Consider the following 11,481-nt stretch of genomic DNA (forward strand, 5'->3'; position numbering starts at 1 on the left):
TAAATATGTTGAAATAATTATGGTCTTGTTCCTGTCCTTCAGCATGTGTGTAGCTTTTGTGTCATCTGCATGTTTCATAAGCATGTAAGCATGCTCTGTTTCTTCATTCAGACAATTAATGAAAGTATGATCAGAACACAGTAGATGCTATGTATCTGCTCTTAAAGGAAAAAGAGCCAATATTAAAAATGAATACATGAAATCTTACTGTTGGTATTTTTAAAATCTTTTTTGAGAATGTTCAATCCTCTATGCTGTACATGGAGAAAAGGAGTGAAACAGACTAGTTTGTCTAATGCTTCCCTTCATGATAGTTGGGTCTTTTCGTGCCTTTGTGTAAACTGAACTTTTTACTTGAAATTTAAAATTTTTTTGAAGCTGACATTGAGACCAGAAACAGGTTTTCAAGAACAAGATTTTAAAAAAAAAAAAGAGGTGAGGTAATGTTTGTATTGGTGACTCCCCCTGCTCCCAGCACTTTTGAAAGTAAGGTTAGTGTTTCAGTTTGTATTTTGTAATTAGTCAGGAAATGGATTGTGAACATTTTGTAATTGGTCAGGAAATGGATTGTGAGCTTAGACTCTTCTTGTTCCCACAAAGACCTAGCCAATGTGTATGCCACAGAAAACAACTTCTGGAGCAGTAGAAAAGTACAGATTGCATAAAAACATGTTCTAAATAGTCAACAGCATGTTTTGTCATGGCTCACTGAATACTTCAGTCTGCCTTTGTCCTTCAAAAGATGATATGTATTAAAAGGCAGAAAACTTCCTCTTTCACTGGCTGGGTGATGAATTTTAAATAAATCTGTGTGAGTCTTCCCCAGCAAGACAGACTGTAGTAATTTTACTGGGGAGGAAATGCTGAGTTTGTACAAGTTCACTGTAATTAATTCCAGGATTTTAATAGTTTACGCTTCATTACCAAGAATGTATAGTATATTTTTGAAGGTGTAGGGAGCACACAGCTTATGCTACAATCTTCTAGGTGCTTCGTAACAATGGTCACTACTGTAGATTGACAGAAGCTGCTTAGTTACTAGCAGATAATAATTTTCTGCCTGTAAGGATTTGGATCAGGTTTGAAGTAGTGAGAAAGATCTGGCTATATCTCAAAATAATGCCTTCCCTTTGAATCCAAAATCTTTTGGAATCAGATGCTGGGCAGGAGTGGTAATCGCTGTCCATGCTTGAAAGGAGCCCCAGATCCATCACTTGTAGACTCTTTCTGTCATTTACCTCGGAGTAAATGCTTTCCCAGGTGCTCTGTTCAGTTTCCTGTTCAGATTTGCAAAAAAATTCAGGCAAAAATACCTAACATGGCAACAGCTTTAATGGTTTTAATTAAACTCTTGCTTAATCATGGGCACTTACTCTTTAGATAACATCATCTTTGGCTCTAAAGTTTCTTGGCCATCTTATCTCTGCTTCTGAGTGTTACCTTGATAATTAATGAGGCTGAGCAGCTGGGCATTTGATTTTGCTGCACCTTGTCAGAAACAAGAAGTTGTCACTGTGTTGTCTCAGGATGAGCCTTCAGATGTTTCAAATAATTCCTGGTGACTGGCAGTAAGTTTTGTGAAGAATGAAACAACAGCTGTGGTGCTCAAAATGCCAGCAGTGGTTTTACAGCCTTCCTCGTATCCGTCTGGGTCATCAGAGCACTTGTTAAGTGGAAGGTTTGCTTGGAGAGCTTCAAATACCACTTCTCCAACCCTCAACCCGAGTTTGTTTAGTGGCCTACAGGCTGTTTGTGCATATGTGAGTGGGAATTCCTGACTCCTATACCTGAAGGCATACCACTTTGCATAAGAGTTAAAGATTAAATGACCAGAAGTGGGGGAGCAGGCTCCTTAGTTTAATAATTGCAAGCAGAAAGGTTTGAGCTCGTGGTCTACTCCCAGTAATGTTTTTCCTCACTGAGTAGTCTTTTTGTAAATTGTCCTTTGAATTTTATTACTATTAGTACAGCCTAAAAGAGGACTTGTGGCTGTGTTGTTGGAAAGGAGTTTATTTAAAAAACCACAACTAGACCAGAACTGTAAGAGATTATTTGAAATTAATGTCCTTAGTCTGAGATTCTGTATTTTACTTCTTTGCCAGTGGTGTACCCGAGACATAATGTGTGAATTAGATACTGTAGCATTTTGCTTGTACTATTGATTACAGTGCCTCAGAGCTATGGGTATGGATAGAAGGGTTTATAGTCTTTCTTGATAGTGAGAGATTTTCAGACTGGAAGTTATATCTATCGGGAGAAGAGGAGGACCTAATAGCAGAGGAAAGTATCTTGTGCACCCTGTGTCACATTTTCAGAAGCTGAAAAGGTAAACATTTTAAAGTTGATGGCAGCTGAGGCAGGATGAGAGACAGCTGAAGAACAATTCTTAGTGGCTTCCCTCTGTGTCTGCCTTCCCCCCCCCCGTAATAGTATTATATTACATTAAAATAGCACATTCAGACACTAGTTTATATTCAGTTTTTCTACAACATAAAGGCACCTAAAATACTGTGAATAGTATCATGCTGGTCTGCACTGCATCATAATTTTCGGAGGCTTGCTATCTCTTTAATTAAGCAACAAATATGGAATCTAGAAGCAGACATTATTCTCTCTTCCTCACACCCCCCAACCCCTACCTCCAGTAAATCTTTAAAGAAGAAGGTAAGATGAAAATTGTCTAGCACCTAATTTTATACTGAAAGGAAAAATACAGAAAAGTCTGAATTTCTGAACTGTCTGATATAACAGCAAATGTGCAATAGCTTTGAATATTTTGTGAAGCTGTTTGGATTGCCTGTCTGCGAAGGAGCATACATCAGAGGCATTATCAGAGGAACATCAATAACTTGTACTTATTTAAGGGTATTCCAGCCTGTTTTGTTTGGTGTTTTGATTTTGTGGGTTTTTTTGGTTTTTTTTCTTGAGGTGTTACTGTTGTTCTATTGTTGTTTAGCTGGTTTTGACTTCAGCTACTTATGTGCAACAGTCTTGTGAAACAGGCCTTATTCTTGCTAATTGGAGAAAGGGAGGCAGAGCATTCAACTATGTTGCTCAAGGTCATGAAAGACATTGCAGTGGAAACGAGCTGAATCTAAGACTGTGAATAGAGGGATGCCTGTACAATACATGGATTAGATGCTGCTTTCTTGAATAAAAATTATTTTATAAGTAAGTGTTGTTTAATACTTAAAAGTTTGGTATTTTGTGTTTGGTTGCTTTGGGGGTTGATTTTTTATTTTTTATTTCCCTGTGTCCAAGTCACAGTAGTCTGTACAGAAACGCTGTGTCAGTGGACAAAATGAAGTATTCTGTTCTGTTGTGACATGCAGCTTGTGCTCACAGAAGGATGTGGGTATACTTCTCTGGAATAGAAGCGACCTGAGGGAACTTCTTTTTGTGGACCTTATCTAGAAGTCAGGCTGCTGCACTATAGTAGTGTGTTGTGTGATAGCCTTTTTTCGTATGTGGGTTACTTGTTGGGGTATTGTGGCATTTTCATTATGAAATCAGTACTTATCAATTTGGCAAAGGCTTTTTCAAGATTTGCCTTTCATTGTGGAGTATTTTAGGTTCTCACAAGTTGAAAACTAGAACGTTGTTGGCTCTCTTGTTTCCTTATCTGGCTTGCTGGGTGATGGTACCGTGTTTTTCCCTTGCGATAGCAGGAAATATTTTCATTCTGGGTTATGCCCTAGCACGGTGTAAGAATTTTAGTGCCCTGGTTATGTGGCTTCCAATAACTGTATAGGTTCCATTGTGCCTGAGCAGTGTGTTTCTTCTTGTATGCATCAGGATGGAATCTGACCATATGGGGGTTTTTTTCTCCTTTTTGGGGTTTCTTGTAGATGTTCCCTATTGAGCAAGAAAAGGATGCTGCTTGCTCTTTATTGATTATTTAATCTGTTCAAGATTGAAATGTACTGTCTATAAATTTCTGGTAATCCCATTCTTTCTGACAGATTGGAAGATGAGTTAGTGTAAACCGATGGTACCATTTAGAGAAATTAATATTTTGTGACTGTGCAGTAAGGTCTGAAGGATCTTTCCCATTGATTGCTTTTGTATAAGAGCTGCTTTCCTCTCTCCCTCATGCATGCTCTTGCTTTCTAAAGTAGGGAGGAGCTATTTTGACTGGGATGACTCGTCTCTGTCTTTAAGCAAAAAATAAACCTAAATTGTTTGCCAGGTGACCCAGTCAAATTCTGTTTCCTAGAAGAAATCTAATGTTTAAAGAAAAAAAAATCTGATCTTCATCTTTTTGGGTTCCCCACTTTTAGTTTGAAAGTGTTTGGATGGATATAATTGTCTCTTGGAATTTGGCGTAGTCATTCAAGATCTGCTTAAACAGGTTTCTTTATTTTCAGAGGTGTAGGGTGCCCAGAAGGATGAAAAGGGAGAATTATAGAGGGCACCACTTTCTGGACAGATTGAGCATATGTAGAGTTAGTGCTAGATAGGAAACTCTATGAAGCTTATTCTGTGAGTGACTTTGTAAAGCTGGTTCATCAGTGTCTATAAAGGTGTGGATATCAGTTGTTGAAGGAGCTCTTCTTTGAAGATAAAAATATTTAAAATAGTACACTACAGCTTAAATCTGTTTGTGAAGGAAATATGATAGTTGCTCTTTTACACCGAATTAGTCTCAAGAGGCTTCTTCATTGCAAGTCGGAGATTTTTCAGAAAGGTAATAAATTGCATTGGTTCCATTCTCTTATTAACCTGAACTTGGAAAAACTGAATCAGTTTAGTTAAAATATGTGTCTTCTGAGCCTCTGTTAAGAGCAGGACTGCGACAGAGAGCTAGGTGCCAGTAAGGTAGTTGGAGAAAAGCAGGATTAGGCTTTCTCACTCACTTTTGTACAGTTATCAGTGTGCCTCAGATAAGCAAGTTGTGTGCAGAATATCTTATTTAAATCCTGCTTAAATTGATCTGCAAATGAGATACGGGCAAGTTTCCCATGAGTTTCAAGGCTGTAGAGTTAGTGCACTCCCTCGTGGAGGATTCTGAGGATGAAGTGGTAATAGCAGCCTGCAGAGTACAGCCTAGAGTGACACAGTCCTGGTGCTGTGAACCAGAGCTGCAGTTGAAGAATTTCAGTAGTTTTTTTTCCTTTGTTTTATTGTAAATCTCAAGACAAGCAAGGATCATAATGTAACTCTGGAGTCCCTCAAATAAAAAGAAAGGTGAGGATTGTTTTGGGTTTATCTCTGAGCTTTCATTTTTTCTGCTCTTTCCTGTATTTTTCCCAGACTTAGACAAACCTGACTTTTTTTGAATGGGGTTTCTTTTAGCTTTTAAAGATAATTCTATTTGCATTTATATTCTAATGTCCAGAGTGTATGTAGCCCAGCTACAGTTTAGTGTCCTTCTGTGATTTATGAGCAATTAATTGTATTACCTCAGAAGCACAGGAAATTATTGCAACTTTGCAAATAACAGAAAAAGAGAAGATAATGCAGTGGATCTTAAAGTGTTCACAGACTGGATATAAAACATATTCTGTAGTCATGTGAAAGCTAATTTGTCTCATGCAGGTCAGCCTGTGTCTATATTTAGTCCATCAGATCATAATGGTCTCTTCTTTAGTACTTGCTGGTCAGTATTGCATGCTGGAAAAGACCTAGAGATGGAATTAGTTATGTTTATAAAAGATTTGCAGTAATTTAGTTAGCCTGTAATGCAGAACCTGAGAAAGTGTTCCTCTTACTGATGAGGTCTTCAGACTTAGATGGGAGGCAATCTGAGACTTAATGTCTCTGTTTTACCCGTGTTTTATTTCAAATGTATAACTCCTTTGTGGAGATCTTTTGTTTTTTATTTTCTAACTTTAGAATGAAGCCTTTTTTCTTTTAATTTTTTTTTACCTGTTTGAAATATCCAAATATGATTGGATTTTTACATTTGCAGAGAGAGAAAATAAGTCCATTCATAAATTGATCTTAATTTTTTTTTACCTGTTTGAAATATTCAAATATGATTGGATTTTTACATTTGCAGAGTTGAGAGAGAAAATAAGTCCATTCATAAATTGATGTATTTGTAGATATATTTGTATGTGAGGCATCCTGATATTTTAATTTATAATGCAAGTCACAAAATTACAGGAACTGGCATTTGGCTGAAAATTACTTATATAATTCCCACCAGAAGTGACCCCTCTAGATCAGGTGAATGAGTCAGAAGGTCGCTAACTGACATAGCAGAACTTATTTGTGACTTAAACAACCCACTTCTTTTTATTCCAGGCTAATCAAGACTTTTTTCTTTATTTCCTTGTATTTCCATTTTATTCCCAGTTGTAAATTGGGCCAGGCATTATTTTTGTGGTTTTGGGGGTTTTTTGTGTGTGGTTTTGTTTTGCTTGTTTGTGGTTTTTTGTTTGTTTGTTTTTTCTGCTTCTGTCAGATGCAATGCAATGTTAGATTGTAATCCATGACTATTCATAGATAGTATTTTCTTATCAGTAGTGGTAAGTTGAAGTAAAGCTGTTCAGCTCTCACCTGGGGCTTCTTACCAGCTCCTGTTTGGACTTGAGGAGGTATTTCTCTACAGTCGCTGTAGTGTTTTATTGATGACCTCATGCAGCTGGCAGGGAGTGGCTGTTTGGACTGGAAGTGTCTTGGAATGCACATTCAGAACTATATTTTTCTGAGAAGTGGGTGGAGAGGTGGGGGGGAGGACAGTGGTGGAATACCACCATCTTTGCTTCACTCTGAATACTTTTTTAATGACTCACTGGAAATAGTAATGAAAGGCAGGCCAGGAGGAGAGAAACAGCTGTTTGCACAGAGTTAAATTTATAGACCAGGGTTTTGCTGTTTGGACAGTGGTTTCTGAAGGAATATTGTATGTAATGCAAAAAGAGAGCAGCCCAAAATAACTAAAGCAAGTAGTTGTCACGTAACTATCTGTAGTCTGGAGTGCTTCCTATAACCCTCATTTGCAAGAAACCAGCTTGGTTTTGAGGTGTAACTTTAGTGATGATATGCCTTCCAAGCATTTAAGCCTATTTAGTTTCTAATGGTAAGTGATCAAGACAATTAGCTTTGGCAACAGAATGGTTGAATGTGCCTTGAAGAAGATATTTACATGTGTGATAATTAAGTTCCTCACAACTATGTGCTTGGTACTCATCTGAAAGCTCTTCAGGACTAACCTTTTTGTTGAACATGGCAAAAGTTATAGGATCCCCATCAGCAAGAGAAGCTAAGGTAATTTTTACCAGTTGTTGACACTGTTTGCAGTGGAACAGAAGAACCTCATATTTACTTTTACAGGGAGAAAAAAAATATTTCAGTGCCAGAATATTAATATAGTCTTTGGTTGAGCTGCATGTTACCAGGGATAGTACATCAGTCATTGGGAGAAATCTGGCGTATGTAACCTGCTAATTATTTGCCTTTTGGTATCTTTGAGCTGCAAATATCTCTGTGGATAATGAGATAGTTTGGGGACCTTTTAGCTCTGGGCAGCATTTGTTTTCCTGGCTCATCATTTGAGAGGCTGTATCTTTTCCTGCACAAACTGTACTGAAACACATTTAAATTCCCAACTACTTCTCTAGGTGGGAACACTCCTGATGTGATAAATTTATTCTAGTTTGTTGCTGTTATCTCTCTGAGAGATCTTCTTTCATCTTCTCAGGTGATCCATTGATTTATCTGGAGTTTGTAGAATGAGTTAGAGAGAAGTTGTTGTTTGGGATTTTTTGCATGGCTATCTAATGCCCTTGCTCAGGTGAATTGGACAAAAAGGCTGTCTGCAAGTTTCTTCTTCTCATTCTCTGTGAGAATATGTGCCAAGTCTGCGATTGTGACTGGAGTAAAAGTGTTTGAGATTCATATGTAGAGGCAATGATCTGCTGGAGTATGAGATCCCTCTTCTTTCAGTAAAATGAATAGTATGATTTGTCCAAAAAATGCCATACCTGTGGTGGTGGCAATATGGAGCAGTGCAAAAGCCTTTAAACCATAGCTTTGTACGTTCTTTCAGATGGTTTATGCAGACACTGTTTGGGGGGGGGGGGGGGGGGAAGCCAGCAAATGTGCGGCCACTTTTTCCTCTGCTGTGATGCTGCTGCAGCCATGCATGTTTTCCTTGAATTGCAATAGAAGGACTAAATGTATGTGAATGGAAGCATCTAGATGTGGAAGCACCACATGCAATGGGGGAAGGGCTGTTGGAATTACTTGTGTTTAAAAAAAAAAAAAAAAAGTTTTAAAAAAAATATAAATTGCCCAGATTAGCACCTAATCATCAAGACCCCAGACTGTATCTCTTGATGACAGTCTTGTTTCCCAGCATGTTGATTGTTACACCACTGCAGAAGCCAACTTGCCTTCTCCCCCACTGTGGATTTGAATATGCTCTTTGAAGGGTGGAATTTTAAATAAGTATTGTTGCTGCCTTCCTTTAGTTTGGACAACTGCTATCTGGGGTGTACTGGTATCCCTCAGTCTGCTTCGATGAGCTTTCTTTCTGTAGGATGAGTTGTCAGGCAAAAATGGTAGTGTTGGAGATTATCTGTGTCAGTGCGGGATACTAGACAAGATGGGGGAAAGCAAATGATAGGCAGATATGGACCCTGAGGGTGAGCAAGCCTGATGGGGAGTTAGGGAAGGGGAGGCAGTTTTTTTTCTTTCTTGGGGTTTTGTTGTGAGTTGCATGATGTAATTTGTCATTTTTGTAGTATAAATTGAATGTCTGGTTAGCAGTGTTCGCTGGCTCGTTTCCAGGTTCTCATGGGCACTTACTCTGTGATCATTAAAACTCAAGTTTGACAGAGGAGGGTTCTGCCGCCTTCTCCTTGCAGTTTTTCTACCATCTTGCCAAATTTTCCTGTTACAGCAGCCACATGAATAAGATGTTATTGCAACCTCTATCGTTTGAGGAAGATGATATCACTGCATCTGATACATCCTTTGAAACAAACTCTTCTCTAAAATGAAAGTCCTTTTCAACGCAGGGACCAGTATGTTGTTACGGGTCCTTGTTTTTAAAAATGTAGATATCCTGGAATCATGAAACTAGCTAATTAACTGCCAAAAACTGAACCATATGAACATTTATGGGTCTTTGCTGCTGCAGCCTGTTTTTCATTTTTTCCTGTGTACAAAAGGAAGAACCATTGTCTTGAAATGCTAGGCTAGCTGAAGGTTAGAGAAAGTTATTTCTGGCGTCTGCAAATAATTAATTTTACCTTGAAATTCCCACTACTTAGTCACAACCAAAAAATGAGCTTTCCTCATTTATTGATAAAGATCTTTTTTTTGACTGTTAATACCTTCTGTGTTTTCTGTGCCATGTTGTGTTTTCTTTTTGTGCTGGAACATACTGCATGGAAGTCTTGTCATGAAATGAACAGTGTTCCTTACAGGTTTTGTCTGGTTTTGTTTTTTTTTATGGTCTGCTCTTTTGTTTATTAAATTGGGTATTCTTAAAACAATTTCTGGAGAGACAGGTTACTAGTTCTTCTTCCTCAGATTTATCTATAGTTGGTCTGAGAGGAAAAGAGTGAGGTTTTTCTTTCTTTTCCACATTTTTTCCATTGTCTTGGGATTAGCAAGACTTTTTACATTTTCACAAGTTTCAGAGCAAAATGTGTGCCCTGTGATCAATGTTAAGTTTCTTCTTTGTCTCAACTCCAGTTCTGGTTAAAAGTGGCTTATGATACTGTTAAAAAATATGACACTTTTGTGTAACTTGCCACAGTCCTTGATAACGCTGTACTGAAGAATAAATAAGTTGGTAGTTGAGATGAGTGATGTTAATTTTTTCTAGTCTTTGCTAATGGAGCAATGTTTCCTTTAAAGGTTTGAAGACAGCATTACTTGAGAGGCTGGCTGCCTGACAATACCTGATGTTACATTTTTACTGTAGTGTCTTGTGAAGGAATACATGTGTCTGAATTTCAGGTGGTGGTAGTAGCTGCATGTAGATACTCAAGGATCTTTTTCTAGGAGGGGGATCTGCATTTTGTAGCAGTAGGACTGAGTGATTGGAAAGGTGTAATTGCTACTTTAAATTGCTACTTTAAACTAGCTTCAGTAATTCAACATTACCTATGCAATCATGTGATTAAATTTGACTGAAGAATGAATTCTGGGTTAAAAATAATCTCTAGTGTGCTGGTGAGGGGGAGGGAGTGTAGTGAAAACTGCCAAAGTAGGAAAAAAGAATTCAAGGTTTCTGTGGAAAGCTTATTAATGGCATATTGTTCTCTAAAGAGAGTAGAGATTGCTGACCATCAACCGGGTTCCATCTGTCTGTGTTCCAACCCCCTCCTCCCTGTGAGACTTGAGAAATGCTTTCTGCTTGTTCACCTGGAAATTCTGCTTTTATTTCTGCCTTTTAAGGATGACAGGTGTTAATTTTAATGAGAATGTGAGCTTTTAAATGTAAGAGGTACTGCATAAGCTTTCTGAAAACTTCCGCTTTGTCCTCTGGCCTAGCAAATGGTTAAGCAATGCCGCACCAAGCCGGGAGCATTATTGTATGTAAATTGCCCTAGTTTTGTAGTTGCATTAACACCCACTAAGGAACCTGTTGAAACAGGTATGATTACATTGAGACAGCTTATGTTCTAATTATGGGCTATTTATCTTACTTTATGGAGATGCTTAAACAGAACTGCTGTCTCTGTGTCTTTTGGTAAGGCATTAAATGATTCTGCAGCATGTCCCTTCGACTTCCACTTTGGATCTTCCTAGGTTGAAAAAAGTGGGTGGGTTTTTTTGTTACCCCATTAAGGTTTTGGGGAGGATATTGTGAGCCCTGTTGCTAGTATGTGGACTCTTCCAGGGTTTGAGTAGCTCTATGTCCTCTCCGGAGTCTTTGGTTGTAATGATCTAAGGCACGATCATTAGAACGAGTCCATAAGAGGCCACGAGGATGATGCGAGGGCTGGAGCAGCTCTGCTGTGAGGACAGGCTGAGAGAGTTGGGGCTGTTCAGCCTGGAGAAGAGAAGGCTCCGGGGAGACCTTCTAGTGGCCTCCCAGTACCTGAAGGGGCTACAAGAAAGCTGGGGAGGGACTTTTCATAAGGGCAGTTAATGATAGAACAAGGGGAAATGGGTTTAAGCTGAAAGAGGGGAGGTTTAGATTAGATATTAGGAAGAAATTCGTTGGTGTGAGGGTGGTGAGACACTGACCCAGGTTGCCCAGAGAAGCTGTGGCTGCTCCTCCCTGGAAGTGTTGAAGGCCAGGTTGGATGAGGCTTTGAGCAACCTGGTCTAGTGGAAGGTGTCCCTGCTGCTGGCAGGGGGGTTGGAACTGGATGAGCTTTAAGGTCCCTTCCAACCCAAACCATTCCATGATTCTATGCAAGTGACATTACAGAAAACTCGGAAGGAATGGGGAAAAGGATTGCTCGTGGGGGTGGGGAAGAGTCTGGACTAGATCTCAAGAGGTCCTTTCCAGCCTCAGAGATTCTGTGAAAGCTGGGTTGAAGCAGCATGAGAAATGCAGTTATGCGGGAT

The 11,481-nt window shown here is 38.9% G+C and overlaps 1 protein-coding gene across 1 annotated transcript in view; it reads left to right on the plus strand.

Annotated features, from left to right (window-relative positions):
* IQGAP1 (IQ motif containing GTPase activating protein 1) overlaps positions 1–11,481 on the plus strand; it is a 58,670-nt gene that overhangs the window by 885 nt on the left and 46,304 nt on the right. The gene's annotated exons all lie outside the window — the stretch shown is intronic.

The sequence above is a fragment of the Antrostomus carolinensis genome, unplaced genomic scaffold (genome assembly GCF_000700745.2).
Source record: "Antrostomus carolinensis isolate BGI_N321 unplaced genomic scaffold, ASM70074v2 scaffold12143, whole genome shotgun sequence".
Taxonomy (NCBI): Eukaryota; Metazoa; Chordata; class Aves; order Caprimulgiformes; family Caprimulgidae; genus Antrostomus; species Antrostomus carolinensis.